The sequence below is a fragment of the Panthera pardus genome, unplaced genomic scaffold (assembly GCF_024362965.1).
Source record: "Panthera pardus isolate Hobbes unplaced genomic scaffold, ASM2436296v1 HiC_scaffold_27, whole genome shotgun sequence".
Lineage (NCBI taxonomy): Eukaryota > Metazoa > Chordata > Mammalia > Carnivora > Felidae > Panthera > Panthera pardus.
Window position 1 is genome coordinate 53,112,883 of NW_026526843.1, and position 16,494 is coordinate 53,129,376.

The following is a 16,494-nucleotide window of genomic DNA, read 5'->3' on the forward strand; positions in this document are numbered from 1 at the left end:
TAAGCAAACTGTGGAGAGGACCAAAATGATCATCTACTTATGAATGAATAAATAAAATATGGTATATATATATATATATATATATATATATATATATATATATATATAAAACCGGAATATTCCTCAGCCTTCAAAAAGAATGAATTCTTCCCATTTGCAATGATGTGGATGGAGTTGGAATGTATTATGCTAAGTAAATTAAGTCAATCAAAGGACAAATACCATATGATTTCACTCATATGTGGAATTTAAGAAACAAAACAGATGAACATATGGGGAGAGGGTAAGTGATTAGGGGGGATCAAACCACAAGACACCCTTAATGATAGAGAACAAACTGTGGGTTGACATAGGGAGGTGGGTGGGAGATGGGCTAGATTGGTGATGGGTAATGAACAGATGAACATTCTAAAGGCTGGGACAAAAAGAAAAGATGGAAACAAACCACAAGAGACTCTTAGTGATAGAGAATAATCTATGGTTTTATGCCAAGAGGTGGGTGAGTGATGGGCTAGATGGGTGATGGGTACTAAGGAGGATACTTGTGATGAGCACCGTGTTTTGTATGTAAGTCGTGAATCACTGAATTCTACTCCTGAAGTCAATACTGCACTGTATGTTAAGTAACTAAAATTTAAATTTAAAAAAAAAAAAGGAAAAAAAAAGAAATGCTGACTGGGAAACAAATATACAATCTTCTATATTTGAAGTTTCAAAGTGTTAATTCTATGTTGTATTGTTAAAAAGGCTGGTTTTACAAAATTGCTCTTATAGTACTTTATTTTTGAATAAATTTTATCTATTCAGTTGCCTACATTTTTCTTTAATAAATTCAACACAAGATCCTAGCAGAAACATACATAATCTAAGCAACAATGGAAGTAAAATAACATGGTTGAGATTCCTGTTTTGTACCTTATAATAGAATGGATAACTAGAACAAAAATTTCCTAAAACTAGGAATTTTAGTTAAGTTAAATTAAGTTAAACACAATTAAATATATAGATATATTTTTAATAAAATAAAGAAAAAAATACTATGGCCTAAAAATAAAGAGGATCATGGAACCAAAGCAATGAAACAGCTTCATTTCTTGATGTTATGTGTGGATCTGAGTAACTAAGAGCATTGTGTTTTAATGGATACAGAAGCAATGAGACAATAACTTATACCTGAAAATAATGGGAATCTTGCATATAATTAGCACCTCTGAATTCCTGTAGCTTCAATGAATTGGTGAACTAGGAATAATATGTTTACCATCAAAGAAATTCTTCAGGAAAACTTTCCTGTATCTACCTAGAGTCTAGATAAATATGTGTGTATTATAAACTATAACACTTTGTGTATTCATGCTGCTTCAACATCCCCATAAACAAGCTTTGAACACTCCACCCAGGTGACCAAGGACACCAATGTGAAAAGCTGACCCTTGCCACAAATTCTCCTTCTTGCCTTCTTCTATGAACTAGAGACATTCAAATGCACCTTACACATTTTGTTTATGTATTACACCCTGGCTCCCAATAATGGAACTTGTGCAAGGGTTCTCTCCCTCTCTCTTCATCTTCTCCACCATCTCCCTTTGGGCTTCCCATCTGCTTGGTTAAACCCACTCTCTTGATGATCCCCCCTGTGTGGCACTTTCATGTCATGCAGTGACTCTGTCCTAGAACCTCTGAATATAATAAACTTTGTGTTTTTGCATTTCTCCTGTGACCTGTCTTGTTTTTGTACCTGAATTATCATCTCATGAAAGGATAAAAAACACTATGGTAGGCAAAATCTTTATGTTTCTCTGATATCTACCCTCTGGTGTTATTCCCATGATTATGTTATATTACATGGCAATAATGATTTTTCAAAATAAATTAAGGTTAATAAGTTGACCTTTTTTTAAGTTTATTTATTTATTTATTTTGAGAAAGAGAGCACAAGAGGAAGAGCAGAAAGAGAGAGAGAGAGAGAGAGAGAGAGTGAATCCCAAGCAGGCTCTGCTCTGTCAGTGCAGACACGACCTGAGCTAAAACCAAGAGTTGTATGCTTAACCAACTTTGTCACCAAGGCACCTGGAGTTGAGCTTAAAATGAGATTATTCATTTCTGTAGCTAAAGGATTGGATTCATGACAGGTTCTTCATTGTTGGGATGGAGGGCATCATGTGACAAGCACCTGATAGTGATCTCTAGTTGCTGAGAGCAGTCTCCAACTCACAGCTAGCATAATAACACTTCAGGGGCACCTGGATGGCTCAGTCAGTTAAGCGTCCGACTTCGGTTCAGGGCATGATCTCACGGTTTGTGAGTTCGAGCCCCATGTCGGGCTCTGTGCTGACAGCTCAGAGCCTAGAGCCTGCTTTGAAATCTTTGTGTCCCTTTCTTTCTCTTTCCCTACCCTTCCCCACTCGCACTCTGTCTCTCTCAAAAATAAATAAACATTAAAAAAAAGAAAACTTCAGTTCTAGTAACGTAAAAAAATGAATTCTGCCAAAAAGCTGATGGAGCTTACAAAGTACATTTCCTTAATTGAGCCTCCAGATTAGGACATAGCCAAGCCAACATTTTGACATTAGTCCAGTGTGGCTCTGAGATGAGAACCCAATGAAAACATGCTGGATTCTTGAATCATAAAAACTATAAATAGTTTTAAATCACTAAGTTGTGGTAATATGTTATACAACACTATAATTCCAGGGGTGCCTGGGTGGCTCAGTCGGTTAAGCATCCAACTTTGTTTCAGGTCATGATCTCATGGTTCATGAGTTCAAGCTCTGTGTTGCGCTCTGTGCTGACACCTCAGAACCTGGAGCCTGCTTCAGATTCTGTGACTCCCTCTCTCTCTGCCCCTTTACCACTCATGCTCTGTCTCTCTGTCTCTATCTCTCTGTCTCTCAAAAAGAAATAAAAACATTAAGAAAAACAATATAAATCCAATACTTACTTGCCTAAGGTACAAGAAGAGTAATTTATATGTTTTCTTACAAGGAAAGTGGACATTTTAGTAAATAGTGTTGGAACTTGTCAGCATCATTCTTTCTGTACACTAGTACAAATTCCATTAGATAAAATATATTAATTTAACAAAATGGATCTACAAATGTATTAAATAAAAATAAGATAAAATTATTTACAAATATGGTATGTAAATGTGTTTCTAATTATGACTTAATGTATAGAAAAGAAAAATAGTTCATAAATTCAACTACAAAAATATTAAAAAATCTCTTTATGGTAAAAAACACCAAAGAAAAATGAAAAGACAAATAGTATTTTGTGCAACTGTAGAATAAAAGCCTGAAAATTAGGTTTTTATTGCAGTGTACATTTCTGGCATTAAGTATTTTATTGTTGAAGCATCCACTTCAAAGATGTTCATCATGGGATTAAAGACTTACATGGGAGACCTGAAGTCATAAAAATCCTAGAAGAGTACACAGGGAGTAATTTATTTGACATTGGCCATAGCAGCTATTTTCTAGATATGTCTCCTGAGACAACGGAAATAAAAGCAAAAATAAACTATTGAGACTACATTAAAATAAAATGTTTTTGCACAGCAAATGAAACAATCACCTAACTAAAAAGTGACCTACAGAACAGGAGAAAATATTTGCAACAAATATATTTTATAAAGGTTAGTATCCAAAATATATAAAGAACTTAAAACTCAACACCCCAAAAGACAAATAATCAAATTGGAAAATAGGCAAAAAACAAGAAAGTCATTTTTCCAAAGAAGACATTCAGATGACCCACAGACCCATAAAAAGATGTTCAACATCACTCATCATCTGAGAAATGTAATTCAATACTACAAGATGTCCCCTCACACATGTCAGAATGGCCAAAATTAGAAACATAAGAAAAAACTACTGTTGGCAAGAATGTGGACAAAAAGGAACCTTCTTGTACTGTTGGTGGTAATGCAAACTGGTGCAGCCACTATAGAAGACAGATGGAGATTCCTCAAAAAGTTAAATAGATAATTTCCCTGAAATCTAACAATCATACTATTGGGTATTTACTTAAAAAATACAAAAACACAAATTCAAAGGGATACATGCACCCCTATGTTTACAGCAGCATTATTTACAATAGCCAAATTATGGGCATCTATTGTTATAGGTTAATGGATAAAAAGAGGTGATATCTATATCTTTCTCTATCATCTCTCTCTCTCTCTCTCTCTCTCTCTCTCTCTCTCTCTCTCTATGCATTGATATTTTATTCAGCCATAAACAGAAATGCAATCTCAAGATTTGCAATGACATGGATGAAGCTGGAGAGTATAATATCAAGTGAAATAAGTCATTCAGAGAAAGTCAAATACCATATGATTGTGTGGAATATAAAAAAAAACTAGCAAAAGAAAAGAGAGAGAAAGACAAACTAAGAAACAGACTCTTAACTATGAAGAACAAACTGATGATTAACAGAGGGAAGGTGAGTGGGGGAATGGGTGAAATAAATGATGAGTATTAAGTAATCACTTGTTGTGATGAGCACTGGATGGTATATAGAATTGTTGAATCAGTATATTGTACACCTGAAACTAATATAACACTGTATGTTAACTATAGTAGAATTAAAATTAAAAAAAGACTTAATAAAGTTTTAAACTATACATTATCTATAAAAATACATATCTTGAAAAAACACATTGCCATCTATGCAACTAAATGCACAGGCAGGCCACCTCATTCATGAAGTTCCCCTCTTTAGAAAGCTCTTGGTGACCTAGATAACTGTTTGACTTATTGCTTGCTTTTCCCTTGTGCTTTAATTCCTGCTGTCATGCTTTAAATTCACCAATAAAGTGTGAAGCAGTAAAACCTTAGGCACCACCCCCTAGACCCGAATAAAGGCAAAACCCCATGTCCCTGTTCTCTTTCTCTCTCTCTTTCTCTCTCTCCTTCTACCTGTGATCTCACTGTGTGGCTCCAGGTTAACTATGTAACTTCCAGGGCCTGAACTAGTAAACACTGCTTGTTTTTTAAAGTTCCTTGATGGCTGATGCTGAGGTGTGCCTTGGAATCATAATAAGAACTGCAAGGCTTGTCCACCCATAACATTGGTTCCAAAAGAAGAAATGTCTATGGAAGCTGACCACAGTAGTATGGGCCCAGATAAGTCCTGCCAAGAATTTGTAGCTGATAGCACTACAATCTATAGGCTGAAACTAACCCAAAACAGCAACTCATACAAGTATGAGATTATCTGCCTTCCTACCTAACTACCTACATACCTATCTTTAGCTATATTTCTATCTATATATCAGATAAATAAATAACCACAAACAAATAAAAATATAAGTAAAGAAAATAAGCAGTTATAAAGAATCACAATTGTCCCTTAAACATATAAAGCAAATGTAAAATTTCACAGTTTGTAATAAAAATAAGAAATTTAAGTCTTTACTGAAGTAGCATTCTTATCTCTGAGATTAGCAAAAACATAAAAGCTTAACAACATAGAATGTTAGGAAAGCTGTAGGAATACAAATTCTTTCACACTTTGCTTATGGGTCATGAAATGATATTATCCCCTAATAGCTAATTTCAAAACAACAGTTAAAATTTCAAATCTATCTATCCTTAGATCCAGCAATTTCACTATTGAGGGTAAATTCTACAATTGTGCCTATCAAATTACTTATGAGTAAGATTATTTACTGCAATAATACAATGAAAAATTGTTAAAAAATGAACATATGTAACGCACTAATTAAAAGTTATATTACACTCATACAGTATAGCTGCTAACAATAAGAAATCTTTCCACATGCTAGAATTTAAGAGATGCAATAGACGAACATGGAAAAAAAGAAAGAAAAACCATAAAAGAGACTCTTAACTATGGAGAATAATCTGAGGGTTGCTGGAGGGGAGGTGAGTGGGGGTTGGGTTAAATTGGTGATAGATATTAAGGAGGATACTTTTGATGAGCATTAAGTGTTGAATGTAAGTGATGAATCACTAAATTCTACTCCTGAAACTCATATTTCACTATATATTAACTAACTCAAATTTAGGTAAAAACATGAAATAAAAAAAAAATCTTTCCACATACGAATGAGAAAAATACAAAATGCATTGTTCTGTAGAGAGATTTATGTAAAAAGTGGGGGAAAACAAACTATATATTCACATTGCTTGGCCACACATAAAAATATATATAAGGATCTAAAAAATAAAGATTGTTATTGGTAGAAGTTAAAAAATGCTTTAGTTATGGAAAATGTGGTAGTATGGTAATGAGCATTTTGGTATCCTACACCAGATCTCCTTCACTCACATTGGAATCAGCTAGAATTCTGATGGATAGTTACTATGTACATTGGTAGAATCCCACCTAAAAGTTATTGTTGTTTTTCTTTTTTCCCCTTGGAGAATTTTTCTAAAGCCCATTAAAATTCCTCAGCTCAGGGGCTCCTGGGTGGCCCAGTCAGGAGTTGGACTATTGATTTCGGCTCACATCATGATCTCACAGTCCCTGAGATTGAGATTGTGTCCTGTGTCAGGCTCTGTGTTGACAGCACAGAGCCCGTGTTCAGAGCAGTTAATGTTCCTAGGGGTACTCTCAATCATCCATCCAAAAATATTAAGGTATATTGCATGTTGTACCTCATATTATTCTCTGAAGACCTCTTGACCTTGGCTCAGGTCATGATCTCAAGCCTCACATCAGGCTCTGTGCTAATAGCACAGAGCCTGCTTGGGAGTCTCTCTCTCTCCCTATCTCTGCCCCTCCCCTGCTCACGTGATCTCTTGCTCTCAGAATAAATAAATAAACTTAATAAAAAAATAAACCAGAACTGAAAATATTCATAATTTTTTTCTTTTTACAAAGTTTTTTTTTCATTTTTTTTTACATTTATTTTTTTTTTATTTTTTTTTATAATTAGCTTTTTTTTTTTTTTTAATATATGAAATTTACTGTCAAATTGGTTTCCATACAACACCCAGTGCTCATCCCAAAAGGTGCCCTCCTCAATACCCATCACCCACCCTGCCCTCCCTCCCACCCTGCCCTCCCTCCCACCCCCCATCAACCCTCAGTTTGTTCTCAGTTTTTAACAGTCTCTTATGCTTTGGCTCTCTCCCACTCTAACCTCTTTTTTTTTTTTTTTTTTTCCTTCCCCTCCCCCATGGGTTTCTGTTATGTTTCTCAGGATCCACATAAGACTGAAACCATATGGTATCTGTCTTTCTCTGTATGGCTTATTTCACTTAGCATCACACTCTCCAGTTCCATCCATGTTGCTACAAAAGGCCATATTTCATTTTTTCTCATTGCCACGTAGTATTCCATTGTGTATATAAACCACAATTTCTTTATCCATTCATCAGTTGATGGACATTTAGGCTCTTTCCATAATTTGGCTATTGTTGAGAGTGCCGCTATAAACATTGGGGTACAGGTGCCCCTATGCATCAGTACTCCTGTATCCCTTGGGTAAATTCCTAGCAGTGCTATTGCTGGGTCATAGGGTAGGTCTATTTTTAATTTTTTGAGGAACCTCCACACTGCTTTCCAGAGCGGCTGCACCAATTTGCATTCCCACCAACAGTGCAAGAGGGTTCCTGTTTCTCCACATCCTCTCCAGCATCTATAGTCTCCTGATTTGTTCATTTTGGCCACTCTGACTGGCGTGAGGTGATATCTGAGTGTGGTTTTGATTTGTATTTCCCTGATAAGGAGCGACGTTGAACATCTTTTCATGTGCCTGTTGGCCATCCGGATGTCTTCTTTAGAGAAGTGTCTATTCATGTTTTCTGCCCATTTCTTCACTGGGTTATTTGTTTTTCGGGTGTGGAGTTTGATGAGCTCTTTATAGATTTTGGATACTAGCCCTTTGTCCGATGTGTCATTTGCAAATATCTTTTCCCATTCCGTTGGTTGCCTTTTAGTTTTGTTGGTTGTTTCCTTTGCTGTGCAGAAGCTTTTTATCTTCATAAGGTCCCAGTAATTCACTTTTGCTTTTAATTCCCTTGCCTTTGGGGATGTGCCGAGTAAGAGATTGCTACGGCTGAGGTCAGAGAGGTCTTTTCCTGCTTTCTCCTCTAAGGTTTTGATGGTTTCCTGTCTCACATTCAGGTCCTTTATCCATTTTGAGTTTATTTTTGTGAATGGTGTGAGAAAGTGGTCTAGTTTCAACCTTCTGCATGTTGCTGTCCAGTTCTCCCAGCACCATTTGTTAAAGAGACTGTCTTTTTTCCATTGGATGTTCTTTCCTGCTTTGTCAAAGATGAGTTGGCCATACGTTTGTGGGTCTAGTTCTGGGGTTTCTATTCTATTCCATTGGTCTATGTGTCTGTTTTTGTGCCAATACCATGCTGTCTTGATGATGACAGCTTTGTAGTAGAGGCTAAAGTCTGGGATTGTGATGCCTCCTGCTTTGGTCTTCTTCTTCAAAATTACTTTGGCTATTCGGGGCCTTTTCTGGTTCCATATGAATTTTAGGATTGCTTGTTCTAGTTTCGAGAAGAATGCTGGTGCCATTTTGATTGGGATTGCATTGAATGTGTAGATAGCTTTGGGTAGTATTGACATTTTGACAATATTTATTCTTCCAATCCATGAGCAGGGAATGTCTTTCCATTTCTTTATATCTTCTTCAATTACCTGCATAAGCTTTCTATAGTTTTCAGCATACAGATCTTTTACATCTTTGGTTAGATTTATTCCTAGGTATTTTATGCTTCTTGGTGCAATTGTGAATGGGACCAGTTTCTTCATTTGTCTTTCTGTTGCTTCATTGTTAGTGTATAAGAATGCAACTGATTTCTACACATTGATTTTGTACCCTGCAACTTTGCTGAATTCATGGATCAGTTCTAGCAGACTTTTGGTGGAGTCTATCGGATTTTCCATGTATAATATCATGCCATCTGCAAAAAGCGAAAGCTTGACTTCATCTTTGCCAATTTTGATGCCTTTGATTTCCTTTTGTTGTCTGATTGCTGATGCTAGCACTTCCAGCACTATATTAAACAACAGCGGTGACAGTGGGCATCCCTGTCGTGTTCCTGATCTCAGGGAAAAAGCTCTCAGTTTTTCCCCGTTGAGGATGATGTTAGCTGTGGGCTTTTCATAAATGGCCTTTATGATCTTTAAGTATGTTCCTTCTATCCCGACTTTCTCAAGTGTTTTTATTAAGAAACGGTGCTGGATTTTGTCAAAGGCCTTTTCTGCATCGATTGACAGGATCATATGGTTCTTCTCTTTTTTTTTTGTTAATGTGATGTATCACGTTGATCGATTTGCGAATGTTGAACCAGCCCTGCATCCCAGGAATGAATCCCACTTGATCATGGTGAATAATTCTTTTTATATGCTGTTGAATTCGATTTGCTAGTATCTTATTAAGAATTTTTGCATCCATACTCATCAGGGATATTGGCCTGTAGTTCTCTTTTTTTACTGGGTCTCTGTCTGGTTTAGGAATCAAAGTAATACTGGCTTCATAGAATGAGTCTGGAAGTTTTCCTTCCCTTTCTATTTCTTGGAATAGCTTGAGAAGGATAGGTATTATCTCTGCTTTAAATGTCTGGTAGAACTCCCCTGGGAAGCCATCTGGTCCTGGACTCTTATTTGTTGGGAGATTTTTGATAACCGATTCAATTTCTTCGCTGGTTTTGGGTCTGTTCAAGCTTTCTATTTCCTCCTGATTGAGTTTTGGAAGAGTGTGGGTGTTTAGAAATTTGTCCATTTCTTCCAGGTTGTCCAATTTGCTGGCATATAATTTTTCATAGTATTCCCTGATAATTGTTTGTATCTCTGAGGGATTGGTTGTAATCATTCCATTTTCATTCATGATTTTATCTATTTGGGTCATCTCCCTTTTCTTTTTGAGAAGCCTGGCTAGAGGTTTGTCAATTTTGTTTATTTTTTCAAAAAAACAACTCTTGGTTTCGTTGATCTGCTCTACAGTTTTTTTAGATTCTATATTGTTTATTTCTGCTCTGATCTTTATGATTTCTCTTCTTCTGCTGGGTTTAGGCTGCCTTTGCTGTTCTGCTTCTATTTCCTTTAGGTGTGCTGTTAGATTTTGTATTTGGGATTTTTCTTGTTTCTTGAGATAGGCCTGGATTGCAATGTATTTTCCTCTCAGGACTGCCTTTGCTGCATCCCAAAGCGTTTGGATTGTTGTATTTTCATTTTCGTTTGTTTCCATATATATTTTAATTTCTTCTCTAATTGCCTGGTTGACCCACTCATTCGTTAGTAGGGTGTTCTTTAACCTCCATGCTTTTGGAGGTTTTCCAGACTTTTTCCTGTGGTTGATTTCAAGCTTCATAGCATTGTGGTCTGAAAGTATGCATGGTATAATTTCAATTCTTGTAAACTTATGAAGGGCTGTTTTGTGACCCAGTATATGATCTATCTTGGAGAATGTTCCATGTGCACTCGAGAAGAAAGTATATTCTGTTGCTTTGGGATGCAGAGTTCTAAATATATCTGTCAAGTCCATCTGATCCAATGTATCATTCAGGGCCCTTGTTTCTTTATTGACTGTGTGTCTAGATGATCTATCCATTTCTGTAAGTGGGGTGTTAAAGTCCCTTGCAATGACCACATTCTTATCAATAAGGTTGCTTATGTTTATGAGTAATTGTTTTATATATCTGGGGGCTCGGGTATTTGGCGCATAGACATTTATAATAGTTAGCTCTTCCTGGTGGATAGACCCTGTGATTATTATATAATGCCCTTCTTCATCTCTTGTTACAGCCTTTAATTTAAAGTCTAGTTTGTCTGATATAAGTATGGCTACTCCAGCTTTCTTTTGGCTTCCAGGAGCATGATAAATAGTTCTCCATCCCCTCACTCTCAATCTAAAGGTGTCCTCAGATCTAAAATGAGTCTCTTGTAGACAGCAAATAGATGGGTCTTGTTTTTTTATCCATTCTGATACCCTATGTCTTTTAGTTGGCGCATTTAATCTATTTACATTCAGTGTTATTATAGAAAGATATGGGTTTAGAGTCATTGTGATGTCTGTATGTTTTATGCTTGTAGTGATGTCTCTGGTACTTTGTCTCACAGGATCCCCCTTAGGATCTCTTGTAGGGCTGGTTTCGTGGTGACAAATTCCTTCAGTTTTTGTTTGTTTGGGAAGACCTTTATCTCTCCTTCTATTCTAAATGACAGACTTGCTGGATAAAGGATTCTCGGCTGCATATTTTTTCTGTTTAGCACACTGTAGATATCGTGCCAAGCCTTTCTGGCCTGCCAAGTTTCAAAGGAGAGATCAGTCACGAGTCTTATAGGTCTCCTTTTATATGTGAGGGCACGTTTATCCCTTGCTGCTTTCAGAATTTTCTCTTTATCCTTGTATTTTGCCAGTTTCACTATGATATGTCGTGCAGAAGATCGATTCAAGTTACGTCTGAAGGGAGTTCTCTGTGCCTCTTGGATTTCAATGCCTTTTTCCTTCCCCAGTTCAGGGAAGTTCTCAGCTATAATTTGTTCAAGTACCCGTTCAGCACCTTTCCCTCTCTCTTCCTCCTCTGGGATACCAATTATGCGTATATTATTTTTTTTTAGTGTATCACTTAGTTCTCTAATTTTCCCCTCATACTCCTGGATTTTTTTTATCTCTCTTTCTTTCAGCTTCCTCTTTCTCCATAACTTTATCTTCTAGTTCACCTATTCTCTCCTCTGCCTCTTCAAGCCGAGCCGTCGTGGTTTCCATTTTGTTTTGCATTTCGTTTAAAGCGCTTTTCAACTCCTCGTGACTGTTCCTTAGTCCCTCGATCTTTGTGGCAAGAGATTCTCTGCTGTCCTGTATACTGTTTTCAAGCCCAGCGATTAATTTTATGACTATTATTCTAAATTCACTTTCTGTTATATTATTTAAATCCTTTTTGATCAGTTCATTTGCTGTTGTTATTTCCTGGAGATTCTTCTGAGGGGAATTCTTCCGTTTGGTCATTTTGGATGGTCCCTGGAGGGTGAGGACCTACAGGGCACTTCCCCTGTGCTGTGGTGTATAACTGGAATTGGTGGGCGGGGCCGCAGTCCCACCTGATGTCTGCCCCCAGCCCACAGCTGGGGCCACAGTCAGACTGGTGTGTCCTTTCTCTTCCCCTCTCCTAGGGGCGGGATTCACTGTGGGGTGGCGTGTCCCGTCTGGGCTACTTGCACACTGCCAGGCTTGTGTTGCTGGGGATCTGGCGTATTAGCTGGGGTGGGTAGGCAAGGTGCACGGGGGGTGGAGGGGCAGGCTTAGCTCGCTTCTCCTTAGGTGATCCACTTCAGGAGGAGCCCTGTGGCAGCGGGAGGGAGTCAGATCCGCTGCCGGAGGTTTGGCTCCGCAGAAGCACAGAGTTGGGTGTTTGCTCGGAGCAAGCAAGTTCCCTGGCAGGAACTGGTTCCCTTTGGGATTTTGGCTGGGGGATGGGCGGGGGAGATGGCGCTGGCGCCCTTTGTTCCCCACCAAGCTGAGCTCTGCCGTCCGGGGGCTCAGCAGCTCTTTCCTCCCTTTGTCCTCCAGCCTTCCCGCTTTCCGAGCAGAGCTGTTAACTTATGACCTCCCAGACGCTAAGTCGCGCTTGCTGTCGGAACACAGTCTGTCCGGCCCCTCCGCATTTGCCAGCCAGACTTGGGGGCTCTGCTTGGCCGGCGAGCCGCCCCTCCACCCCGGCTCCCTCCCGCCAGTCCGTGGAGCGTGCACCGCCTCGCCGCCCTTCCTACCCTCTTCCGTGGGCCTCTAGTCTGCGCTTGACTCCGGAGACTCCCTTCTGCTAATCCTCTGGCGGTTTTCTGGGTTCTTTAGGCAGGTGTAGGTGGAATCTAAGTGATCGGCAGGACGCGCTGTGAGCCCCGCGTCCTCCTACGTCGCCATCTTCCGGAACCTATTCCATTTATTTATTTTTAGAAAGAGCAAAGGAGGGGAGAAAGAGAGGGACAGGAAGAGAAAATCTCAAGCAGGCTCTGTACCAGCAGCATAGAGCACAATGAAGGGCTCAACATGGGTTTTAGAACTCAACACGAGTTTTTGAACTCACAAAGGATGAGATCATGATCTGAGCTGAAACCAAGAATCAGATGCTTAACTGACTGAGCCACCCAGGCACCCCTGCACTCATAAATTTTCTACTGGCAATAGATTAAAATGAAGGACATAAATTCTGCAATAAATGTGTTAATTCTTTTAATAAAGATAAGTTTGGACAATCTCCCAGTCATGAGGTTACATCTTCAAAGATATTCTAACAGTGGTAATGGTATGGACATTGAGTACATTAGGCTGTCATAATTTCACTTGTTTTAGCATGACAAATAGAAAAGTGAAAAAAAAAACAGAAATGTCTTACGGCTATTTTATTTCCAGGGGAAGATGAATTAGAACTACACCAGCCATCATATAATTTGCATGCTGCACCACTAGCATAGAATGAAAACACAAAAGCCTGATAATGAGAAGTAGTAAGAGGATATCAATGGTGGTAATAAAATATTGTTTTTAAAATGTGTTGTTTAGGGGCGCCTGGGTGGCTCAGTCGGTTAAAGCGTCTGACTTCAGCTCAGGTCACGATCTCCCGGTCCGTGAGTTCGAGCCCCACGTCGGGCTCTGGGCTGATGGCTCAGAGCCTGGAGCCTGCTTCCGATTCTGTGTCTCCCTCTCTCTCTGCCCCTCCCCTGTTCATGCTGTGTCTCTCTCTGTCTCAAAAATAAATAAACGTTAAAAAAAATAAAAAATAAAATAAAATGTGTTGTTTATAATCTTCTTGTAATGAATTTATTTCCTATCATAATCTATGGCAAGTAGACAGAATGAATTAAAAAGTGATTGACACACTGTTTGTTCAAAATACGCCATTCACAAAAAGTCAATAATTCAGTTATTAGATACCTCTCTCAACCATCATATTTCATATCTGGTAACACTAGGGAAAAAAAAAACACTAGATTTTCAAATGTACTATGAGGGGAACCTGGGTGGCTCAGTTGGTTTAAGCATCCAACTTTAGCTCAGGTCATGATCTTATGGTTCGTGAATTCAAGCCCCATTTTGGGTTCCATGATGACAGTGTGGGTCTGCTTGGGATTCTCTCTCTCTCCTTCTCTGTCTTCTCCTCCCTTTCCTGTGTGCTTTTCTTTCTCTCTTTCTCTTTCCCTCAAAAATAAGTGAATATACTTTAAAAAATGAAATATAATATGAAAAATTTATGTGTAAAAGCTGAGTTTCAAATAAGACAGAATTAGGATTTCTAGATGTCACTTAAACTTATTAATTATAGCCTCTTATGCCATCTTTTTACCCAGATAAATGAACAATAATTCATCATTAACAGTACTTCATTTTGGCTATCTTATATGCCCTAATAAGTGCCTAATTCTGATGACAGCAAAACCCAGAGAGAATACATTGATGGCTGTATTGGTTCTATATAATTCTTGTAGGCTATTGAACACCTGTAAAAATCTTCTGTATGTTTTGGAAATTTCTTCCCTAAAAAAGCAGAAACCTCCTCCAGCTATGGAAAACAAAGCCTAGATTTCTGAGCCTTCTGTCCACCTATGGCACAGACATAGACCCAAATTTGCATCATATTTTGCGTAACAAACTACAAACATCAAGATCAGGCAGCAAATAGATTCCATTAAGGCATCAGTAGTGATGACTACTTCAACTAGATTAGTTCAAAGGTATCATTTTGGGCATTGTTCCTGGCTGCATGGTCTCTGGACATGTTTTCTTGTAGATTCTATGCAGTTACATAATGTCCTTTAGTAAATCCTTTCTCTCTTCAATTGAATTTATTTGAAATTAAGAATACAAATACTGCCAATAAAATAAACATTCTTGGAGAATTTATTATATAATGGCTACAAGAGTTTTCTTCCATCCCCAAAACAGTAATATTGAGATTATATAAGAGGTTGTTAGTAAGCAAATAAACAAGTTGAATACATATCCATAAAGAGTTAGTGAATCACAGATATCAATATCTTTCTAGTTTGTATTTGATTGATTTAAGACTATTACTTTTAAAGTATTAAACTAGTCAACATGAAAACAGTGGATCAAATGTTTGATGCAATCTGGTTATGACTAATCCATGTTGAAAATTATGTTTAGATTAAATGGATAAATTGCTAGTTGGTTTGTGAATCTATGAACACTTAACTCTGGTCTTCCTTGTAGCCACTTACCTATATATTACATTGCTTATGTTCTATTGTATCTATTTTTTTCAAATAAATATTTTGAAGTGATAAAAACTATTCCACAAATATTATTATTCATTACATGTTATTCCACACATTTTTTTTTACAAACATTACCGTCTGGTAGATATTACTAACAAGATATTCTGGCAGGATAATGATATTTAGAAATAAATACTGCAAAATTCCTCATCAGTCATACTGCAAGTTCCACAAATTACTCTATCACTCATCAAGAATGAGGGCAGCTCAACAATCATTTCTCAAAAAATATGCTTTTCATCTAAAACTCATTCCTTACTTATCTTTCTTCCCCAAACTTCCATATTTAAGAGTTACACATGAAATTCTTACAAAACAATTTTCAATTGTCCTATCAATAATAATATTTATAACTTAGCAATTAACAGATGCTTGAACTTGTATTGCATAGCATTTATTGCTTGATGTGTGTCATTTCTTGTAATAATCACAACAAATCTATGAGCTGTACTATATATATGCAAGAGTAGAGGCAATGAGAAGTTGAGTAATTTGTTCTCATTCACACAGTATGAGGGAGTCAAGATGTGGACTTGAAATTGACTCTGCAGTTCACACCATTAATGCCAAAGTAAGTATAGAGCTAAAATATTCAAAAAGTGTATTTCACCATGAGAGATATATGAATCCGCTTTTTAAAATTTATTTATTTTGAGGGAAATAGAGAAAGAAAGAGAGTATGAGTGAGAGAGGGGCAAATAGAGAGGGAGAGAGAACCTCAAGCAGGCTCCACACTGTCAACAGAGCCTGATGTGGGGCTTGATCTCACAAATCGTGAGATCATGACCTGAGACGAGATCACAAGTTAGATGCTTAATTGACAGCCACCAACATGCCCCAAGAGATAGGAATTCTCTTAAAGATACCATATTTACTGATTTAAATAAAAGCAAACTTTTAAAAACAAATGTAGACTAAAAAAATAATGGTGTCAAGACTATTTAATATTACTTTGTTTCACAGGTATAGTTAGAGAAAGAACCTAGAAAGAAAAGAAGATCCATGTCAAATTTACAGGAAAAATTCAGTGATGAGCTAGAAATAAATTCTTAATTACATACTATTTCAGTTCTAGACAGAAAGTTATCTACCATGCATCATAGCAGCATTGTCTTTGATAACAAAGGATTGCAAACTGACAGGGTTACTATAAAGACTATCAAATCATTGTAATCCAAACCCAAGATCACTAATTAAAAAAAATAAATAAATAAATAAAATAAAAAAATAAAATAAAAAACATTTTATCAAAATATGTGTATTTTCAAGCAT